This window comes from Cebidichthys violaceus, unplaced genomic scaffold (genome assembly GCF_023349555.1).
Source record: "Cebidichthys violaceus isolate CVI_PGR_0920_01 unplaced genomic scaffold, fCebVio1.0.p SCAF_4, whole genome shotgun sequence".
NCBI classification, from domain to species: Eukaryota; Metazoa; Chordata; class Actinopteri; order Perciformes; family Stichaeidae; genus Cebidichthys; species Cebidichthys violaceus.
In genome coordinates this window covers 17,004,625-17,014,011 of record NW_027176594.1, presented here as the reverse complement: position 1 = coordinate 17,014,011, position 9,387 = coordinate 17,004,625, and positions in this window count along the sequence as shown.

The window sequence follows — 9,387 nt, the reverse complement described above, 5'->3', positions numbered from 1 at the left end:
AAGCATCATCATCTGTGTGCTTGGGTCAGAGTGAATGAAGATGGAACACAGCATAAATAAAAGATTTCATTTCTAACCAAACTGTACAGTTTTAGAGAGAATATCCCTTTTGAATGATGCAGCCGCAGCCCAAATCCTCTAGCAAACCAAATCCCAACATCTGAACATTGCCTGTGCACAGACTAATGGTAATAAAGTGAAGCAGAGCAAAGTTGGAGAGGTTGTAGTAGAGGCATGTGTGTGTGTGTGTGTGTGTGTGTGTGTGTGTGTGTGTGTGTGTGTGTGTGTGTGTGTGTGTGTGTGTGTGTGTTTTCACATGGAAGGCTGATGATAGGCTGTTGGATGCAGGAAGAAGGCAGAGTGTAAGTGCTGAACTTGAGAGTAGTTCCTAATTGAAAGCAAAGAAAAGAACAACACTGAAGGACGTTTTCTCTTTTCTTCCGACTTTCTTCAGCAGTTTGATTGACAGATGGTTCATCCAATCACCTGCCAAGTATTTTTGGAAAGGGCCTGTCCTTTTCCAAACAGTTTCCAATGACGGCTTCTCAGATGGTTTTGTGTAAAAATCCATCTATCGGGTTAATGCGTGCATGCACCGCGTGTTTTTGATTTGTGTTTTATTTAGGTAAAAATTATATTCATGAGCTTTTAGCTGAACTTCTTGCCGTTAGCTGGGTATGCAGGATGAATATGTTGCTACATGTCCTCATCTCGGGTTTTCCCCTTTCAGACGAAGATATGCTGAATATAAACTTTTAAGAGAGGCCTAAACTTATTACCTTTCAGAACGTCCATTTGGTACCTATATGCAAAAAATGCACTTCTAACAATTTTATTATTAATTAATCCCATCCGTCAATGAGGTGCTGACCTGCGACCTTTTTTGGAAGGCGGCAAACAAAAACAAAATTAGCGATGGCAATAATGTCAGTGTGTTTATTTGAAAGACATGTGGTAGCCACATCCTCTAGTGAGTGACATGACGGCTGTCTGACAGCCTCTCGGGTGGATAATTATTTAGTATGTTTTGGATATTTACTTTCCAGATAAATTGAAAATTCACACACAGCTGGAGAGCAGTTTGTGCCGACAGGCAGATTTGACCTTCTTTGTGTTGTATTTACTGGGAGCACAGCATGGTTTGATGGTGTTTCATTATGACCGTTATGTAACGCGCCTGTGATAATGACTTCATTAAGAAGCTAATTAATACAGTAATTAGTACCGATTTTCATGTCAGTTTCACTTCTAAACTTAACTCTGTCAAAAAGCATGAAGGAGATGCAGATCACCTGGCCTACAGGGAAGACCAAACAAACAAAATACAAACGCATACAGTAATGGAGCGATTACACAAGAGATGCAGCACAGTTCAGAGATAAGTAAAGGAGCACTGACATTGATTGATCTGCTGGACACCACGCAGAAGCATCGAACAAGGAAAACATAATAGACTGTCTGAATGACTTAGTATTGACTGCACCGGGACACAACAGGAGGCTCTGAGCTCAGTTAAATGAGCTGTAAGAAGACCGTCGCTAGAAAACAAGACCACAACAAGTTCAGACGGAGAGAGCCGGAGCAGAAGCGGTTGAGACGTTAGAGACGCTCTTACTCTGTGGTTTTGTCTCTTCTCTATGCTCCAGTCTCGCACGTCCCTCCAGTGCTCTGGCAAACATGCGTCCGTTGCCCGACCGTCTCCTCTCCCAGCCATGATGTCCCCTCCACACAGTGTGTCCCTGCACCGACCACGTCCGCCCCCCCTCGAGGGTCCAACACAGTTTCCTACAAAGTAACATGAGCCTAGAATCTGATAGTGTTCAACACACAGCGGGTGGTAACGGTGTGCAGTGGGATCGATGCTGCTCGTAAGGTTTAGAGTATCAGTGTACATGTAGAGGTCAGACTACAGTCCCATTATCAGGCCAATAAAAGCTGATCAAACACATCTTTAAATGCTGGATTACCTTTCACTGCAGTGTTTCTGGTAAATGTTCCAGCTGGCATTGCGTTGAATGCAATAGAGGATTCCAGTGTGGAGGGCACAGGTTTGGTTATATGTGGCAGTAATAATGAACATGTGTATTGAGTTTGATCTGGAGGCTGAATATCTGTGGAGAGACAAAACACATTCATGTTTTAGACTTAATGTGGTTTCAGTGTTACATGAGATAGATGTTACGCTGTTGTTATCAGTGTGCAGACTGCTACTTTAACCAATTATTTCAGACGTTGACATGGTGGACAAAATAACAGAAACACTTAGCAATGCTGTCCATTTCCTTTTATGAAGTAAATAGAAACGCAATTGCAGTAGATTCTACCAAACTAAACCTAATGAACTGGTAAGTCAGTGTAATGTCCATATTATCCACCTAGTGGATAATATTACTGTGTCAACTGGATAGACTTATCATTTTATTGTCGCCCAGACTGAAATTTAGGTGAAATAAGAACAACAATAGGCCTACTGTGTAATTTTCTGTCGCTGTGAGACAATAAGGGAAGACTGCTATAATTAGCTTCATCAACAGCTTGACATGTTTAGAGTCTTTTACAAACTGCCCCCAAGAAGATTTGTGAATCACCTCGCCTTCCTTGAAAACAGGGAAAGTCTAAAAGGCGTTGACTACATGTAATTCAGAGCAGTGATTAAACTGTTGGTCCAGCTCACAAAGGCTCTGATGAAATGTCCATGGAAGGGATTGGTGACATAAGACAACAGTATAGTTATCATTGTTTACCTGCGGTGGATGCCTGGTAACACCCGGAGCCTCACTCCTCTCAGTCTTTGCTGCTCTGCACACTTGGTGCCTCATTCTCCCCCGAGTCTTTGGGAAAGCTGAGAGGAGGAGGAGACGGAGGAGGTCAGAGTGGTCAGAACTGTGTGTTATCCGTGGACTAAGATTATAATTGGCTCGGATGAAGCAGAGAATGATGGGAAACACTTGTGAGGGGATGGCGGTTCCCTTTTTACGTCAGGGAAAGCAATCTGCTGCCAAATAGAGAGAGTGGGGTTACGCCTCACACAGTCTCAGGCAAACAGAGAAGTGTTGGTCAGTGTGTGTTGTGTGTGTGTGAGTCTGATTTTTATCTTAGCATCCCTTCAACAAAGCCTTTTCATGACTTGAATAGCAACGCAGAGTGAAAATGTTTCTGTTTTGAAGTGCTTTAATCTGCACTTTCATGTTATTCCTGCAGTGTGTAAAGCGGTGCAGCTAGCTGGCACAGTGACTCAGTTAGCGCTCACAGAACAAATTGGATACAGTATAACTTTTAGAGATGCCCTGATCACGTTTTTTTTCGTTGCAACCGATACCAATTGCCGATCATTGCCGTTCCCTATCGGCCAATACAAATTGCTTTGGTTGTTTTGTTTTGTAATGTCATCCGTTATGAAGTCTGTTCAAACCATCAACAGTTCTTAATGTTATCCTTTGTTATCCTATGTCAGTTATAGTGGTCATTGGTATGAAACACACAATTCAAATTATTAGTAAATAAAAGAATTTGCAGGTTTGGCATTTTTGGCAGGTTTGAGGAAACAGCAGTGTGTTTTCAGTCGAAGCCAAGAGATCAGCGAGACATCTCAGGCTGTTCATCATCTGTTTTATTAATGGGTTGTTCATTAATTGTTAACATTTTTAGAATACTTACACTTCTTTAAACTAAAAGACACCTGCTATAGACTCCTCTGGGCAAAATGATAAAGATTGGATTCTGGCCGCTGATAGCACCATGAATTGCGCATCACTTGCAACCACTATCTTTCCCGTGTCGAGGTCCGATTCAAAAATGATTTTGCGGGAATGATATTACACCATAAACGTGCCCATAAAGTTTGGCAGCTGAGTACAATTTGCCCTGTTTTGCGTCTCATCGCAATTTTCCAATGTTGCAAAGCGTAAATGCGCTTGAGGCCAAGGTGACGGTTGTGAAGGGACTAAAGACGGTAAAATATGGACGTAGTGTCGGTGACGTCCCCCACAGGTTTCTGGAGAGGTGTCGTGAAGCTCAAAGGGAGTGGCAGCGACAACACAGCCTAACTAAAAATGGGTAAAGAGGTTTATCGTTGGTGATGCTGAGGCTATTTTTCATTTATTTTTCACGACACAACTGTCATTGCATCCTTTACAATCAACCCTTATTAACCCGCTTCAGCTACCACCAACTCTCTGAAGAAGCTTATAGTTCACAGCACTGATCTTCATGAATTGGATTGGTTTTGCAGCAAGGCCCATTTGCTTGGCAGCGAAGTGAGGGCATTTCACCCTTTGCGGGTGCTTTAAGAATTTCACGGTTTCTTTCTGTCTTATTTGCGTCTTGAGTCTTGTTCAGCTGTAAATCATCCAACTCAAAACACACTGTAGAAATAGGTCCATACGTAGAAACAGTATGTCTGGACGGCAATATGTTTCCTCAGTGTATATTTATTCATAACAACAGGGAGAATCCTTAACTTTCATTACTGCATATTTCTGATAAAAATAACCAATTCTCTAGCATTGGAAACCCTTTTCCATTTTTCCTTTCATCAAGAAATATCAGTCTTTGTTTTCCGGTGCAGTTTCTTAATGCTGCATTTATGATTCAACCTTTCAGCAGCTCAATACAGTATAATTATTTGTCATCTGTTTATTTAGTTGAATGTCAAAACAAACGGATGGTTATTACTGGATGTGCCTGTGTAATTAAGTAAATTATCAGTTTGGATCTGTGGCAGTTTATGAGAAAAACTGTGAGAAAATAAATATGAAGTCTTAATCCAACACACACAATTTGTTCAACCACAGCTATATTAAGTATCCCGATCTTCTACTAAACTCCTCCTGAGACGTCATATTCAAGGCATATGTCAGTTTATTATACAACAGCATGTCATTGGGCGTCATAAATTTGATTCACAGCCGAGAGTCAAGTGTATGTTCTTTAAAACTATTATGTTTTAAATAATGTATGTAAAATAACCTTCATAAAGGGCATCAGCTTTTTTTTTTAGTTCGTCAGTGTTACTGCGGCTCTCAACATATTAATCTTGGCATTTGCAATCAGCACCAGTTTCTAGTCGGCTCAGAATAGCATCCAGCTCTCGGAGATTCCCCTTCAGTGACAAAACAGTCATTGTGAGGCTGACTAATCCGGAAAGACAAAAACATTTCCCAGTGTTCAGCTGGTTTCCCAGCACACACCACCTTAAAATTAAGCAAGCCCCAGAGCGGGGCGTTATTCACACCACATAATTGCTTTGTTTGTCCGAAGATGTTGAATGTCCTAATGAGCACCAAGGAGATCCAAGGATAGACCCTGCCCAGGGGGTTGAGAGCCTGAAGGATAATGACTCATGTAGTGCTCTCTACTTTGTCATGCTCCGGCATTAGACGTGGATCTCCAACGGAGGTGCTGCACCTCATTACACATAATTGTGTGGAGAGATCAATATCTGACAACCTGAGGATGATGACATCTAAAGCAATTTATTCTCAAACAGTGCAAAGATCTCGGCACAACCAGAAGAAACCGGAAGAAAGCAAAGCCGTGTTGCTGTATTTAGAGATAAATGAAAGAGTTAAACATAAAGCTTTCAACTTGAACCTCCAGTTACTGAGTGTTAAAAGCTGGACCAGACAGAAGGTGCATGGTTTTATACACTGCTTATGAAATTACTGTTTAAGGCCAGAGATGCTACTTGTAAAGAATTCCTGTAATCATGAAGGAGTTTTTCATCCAGAAATAACACAAAGAAATCACAAAATAGTACTTTGTTGGGCTGGTTTCCTGGAATGAAATTATTCTCAATTGTTTTTTTAATTTTATAAAATGGCAAAGGCTGTGCTGCAATTAAAAAGAACAAGTGTCAATACCTCAAACACTAATGTATCCTTCTTAGTGAGATGACTCACAGGCTCAGACTTTATTTTTTATGATTGTACACATATTACGGATTTTACGGATTTTTGACACTAGTTAAGACTAAATTTGACAGTATTTAGGAATTTAATTATTTAATTTAGAATTCACCCCCACAATTACAAACCTTGCAAGAAAACATCATTTAGGAAGATTAAACAACCAGAAAATATAATTGAACAATCAAATTAATGAACAAAGTAAGTTTGTTTGGTGGCTGGGGTTCTGCTTGGGGAATTTGGACTTGTATTTTTCTAAAATACCGGCAATAGCCCTGCTAGTATAAGACTTACAACTTCAATAACAATCATTCATTTAGTGTAATCATAATTACGTAGAGGCATGTTTTACTGCATCTTCAATAACCTCCAGAACATATTTCCTCAGTGACCAGAAGCAGTTAAACAAAAATACTTTGAAGTAGTCTGAGTCAAGTCTCCAGTCTACAGCTCTGTTGTAAAGTTTTACCTCTGAACTATAAAACTAAATGAACTTATATGATGAGTAGCAGCACCCTGCCCTGCTTAGATAAAGGTTTACAAAAGCAACAACAACTCACGTCCTCTTGTCTCGGCTGATGAAATGCCGGCGCAGTACTAGAGCCAGAGTGGAGAGAAACATGATGGTGGTGCACATGGTCCCCGGAGACCACCGGCCTGCAGCCAAAAAGACAGCAGGGTCAACATGAACCATCCATAGTGAATCCACTCACCACAGAAGAGGAGGCCTTTTTATCTCCCCCTCTGTCTGCCTGGATCAGGAACAGAGCGGGATTAGTCAATCCCAGATTAGAAAAGATGACATGGCGCATTATTGAGGCACAGCATTGCAGCACACCTAAGCTGTGTTGTGATGTGTGTGCATATTTACTGTGTAATCTCCAATGAAAGGCACCTGCCCTCAGGTTGTTGTTTTTTTGACAGAGCCACCTTAGTTTTCTTCGGCATCTTTTTCTGCCATTTACAATATTTTCCTGTTGTAACATTTCCTCTCATGACAGACCTTGTTGTTCCCTCACTGGTCAGCAGTCACCTGATCATCACCTGCCCCTTGTCCCCCTAATCATACACCTAGTATTATATTTGATGTGCTTCTCAGCCTTATGTTCATGTTCATATCATAATTACCATGACTGTATGACTGTAAACGGCGTTCATGTCATCATTCAAGTCGAAGTATGAAGCTCTGATATTGGTGAACAACTCTACAGCCATGCCAGAGGCTGTGCGAGGCTGTGCTTTGAGCTAAGTGCTAACGTTGGCATGCTAACGTGCTCACAGAGACAGTGCTAACAGACTGATGTTGAGCAGGTATAATGTTTACCATAGTCACCATCTTAGTTTAGCAGGTTAGCATGCTAACGTTTTCAAAGCAGCACCAAACACAAAGATGGTGATGGTGGCGCTAGATGAGTCTACAGTTCACCAAAGTTGAACCAGGGGGGAGGGCTTGAATGTGTATGCTAAATGGTGTGGCAATCAATCCAACAGTTGTTAAGACATTTCACTCTAAACCACAAGCTAAGCTCCTGGTGGCGCCACGGGACTATTCACAAGATTAAGTTACGGTCTAAGGATTCATTGTCTGGGGACCATGAATGTCTGTAGTAATTGTGTGCCAATCAGTCATGTAGTTGTTGAAATATTTCACTGGATAAGGGAAACCTTTGACCTGCTGGTTGCACTAGAGAAAAAGTCAGTGGCTCGCCAATCATTAAGAGTCATCCTCAGGGGAAGATGAATTGTTCATGTGCTGTTCATACAGCGTGCTCTCTGACAAAGTAACCGCATGTTGTAAATCTGTGAATGATTGAGGATGAGCTGCTGCAGCATTTTTAGCCGCATTAAAATCTGTATCCCACTCATATACTTGTGAATGATGACCAGTGGTAAGGGGAACAACAACAACCTGACAACATAATGAGGATGGCTCCACAAACACATGGACACGCACACAAATTAAATCCTAAACCTCCCCATTCTCTGTCTCATTAGACTGGAGTTGTATTTCTTGCAGACAGCAGGACGTGGATATTCCCAAGCCAGCGATGAAATTCACAGCAACGGCATCGGTGACTCTGCTGTCACCGCTCTGTCATGAAACCTCTGGTGCATGGACGGCCGACAGATGGAAGTTCACACAAGTGGCTGACAGGAATGTCAAGTTGCAGCAATGTGGCTGTGCATCTCATCTGCAGCTTTGAGACGAGCTCTCGCCGCCTAATTGGAAAATACTTCAGGCTCCCTCTCCAGCTTTGTGTTGATGGAAAGCTGCACGGACTCACCAATGCCTAAAAATGAGGGGGATTAAGTGTCACAGAGCTGTTATTTGTGTTGAACTGCGCGTGCTGGCCGGCTTTGCCGTGCTCTGGGCTTGTTTGACTGATAGAATTAAGGGATTTATTGGTGCAAATGTTCAAACATTTTGAACAGTTACCTCCTGGGCCCCTAAATTTCAGGAATTGTGTTCAAATAGTTCAACATATGGACAATATATGCGAGAAGTGACCTTCTATTAGATTCTGTGTAGTTCTATCCTGCGTGCACATATATTTAGCCAGAAATATCTCAACATCTATTGGATCGGTTGAAGTGAAATGTGGGCATTCATGTTTCTCCGACTATCAGCTCTAACATCTTTGGTGATTGTCTGAGTTTTCATTTTGTCCAATACTTTGCTTTATAACTCAAAAACCTGCAAAACTAATGATATTCCCATCAGCCTCAGCAGTACTTTGTGTTTAGCGCTAACTAGCAAATGTTAGCATGCTAACATGCTAAACAAAGAAGGTGAAAATGGTTAGCATTATACTTGCTTTACATTAGCATGTTAGCACGCTAATGCTGGTGTTCAGCTCAAAGCCGCCCTGTGCCTAAATACAGAGTACCAGGAGTTTATATGAATTGCCCTGTATACCTGTACAGACGATTAAAGTACTCTTTCTAATGGGACCCGGCCTGAACCAAACCAGCCTTTGCTGCCACGCAATTTATTTTGTTGACACGCAGTATGGATTTAAAAGAAACAACACATATTATAATCATGCAACATGTAGTTTCACCTCCTTTAAGCTTCTTAAAAGCTGCATGTTTTTATGAACACTTACGGGACAGTGGAAGAAGCTACAAACCGAACATTCATCTCATACTGTTAATACATGTTAGCAAGCAGATGCCTATTTACACATCCAGCATCAGAGCAACATTAGCGTTTATTTGAAGCCAATCCAATGCAACAGATTGATGAGACTGAACCAAACAGTAACGTAGGTAAAGCGAAAACAATGCGCTAGACTCATGATTAAATGATGAATGTTTCTAAAAGCTTATGTCGCTGAAGTCAGAAAGTCAAGATATTTCCTCCCGATATGTTTTAGCTTCTGAGTAATGCTTCCTGTCGTGCTCCTCAAAGTTAACCGATTATTAGCCTCTTGGTGTTCTCAAAGAGCAAAGTAGACTTTGTCCAGGTGGGTTGATGAGA